Source organism: Silene latifolia, chromosome 2 (genome assembly GCF_048544455.1).
Source record: "Silene latifolia isolate original U9 population chromosome 2, ASM4854445v1, whole genome shotgun sequence".
NCBI classification, from domain to species: domain Eukaryota; kingdom Viridiplantae; phylum Streptophyta; class Magnoliopsida; order Caryophyllales; family Caryophyllaceae; genus Silene; species Silene latifolia.
Window position 1 is genome coordinate 185476708 of NC_133527.1, and position 772 is coordinate 185477479.

Here is a 772-nt window from a genome sequence, read left to right on the forward strand (position 1 = left end):
AGACTCAACACCCTCGGCGGTGCCGGGTTCGGTTGGACCACATACTCTCCAGCGTCCTCCTCCTCCTCCCAGGAAGTCGTCATCCGACGGCTCATCATCTCTATCATTTGGTAACTACCAAAGCAACCTCCCGAGACCTCGCCTCCTCCGACTCGCTAACGACGTGACCGGGAGTAGGCATCATAACCATACCAGACGTCTCTCGAAGTGGGGGTGATCGCTTGTGGGCTCGCTTAACTCGCAGAACGACGCTTGAGCCCGTAACATAACGCCGGCCGGTACGGTCGTGTATGTTAGGCGGAGCCGGAGCGTTCATGATTGCCTTTCCTCTCTCATTTCGATCTGCCATCTGCATTACGAAATTGGAAGTTGTTAGAAAACACGTTAATCGACTAAATATCATATAAAGTAACAAAAATCGGCAAATAATAGCATAAAACACGGTTTTTAAAAAAAAAAAATTAATTTACCGCGGACTAACAAAACAAACCCCTTCTTTGACCGCGGTTGAACATAAAAATCCCTTAGTTGACGGTGGCTAAACATTTTTTTTTTTTTTTACCGCGGGCAAACCTTTTTTTTTTTTTACCGCGGCCAAACAATAAAATTGGATGTTTGACCACGGCCAAACAATAATTCCCAACGTTTGACCACAGTCAAACGTGAGAATCACACGTTTGACCGCAGCCAAACCTCCAATTCCAACGTTCAACCCACGGCTGAACGTGGATTTCTCACGTTTCACCCACGGCCAACATGCATTCCCCACGTT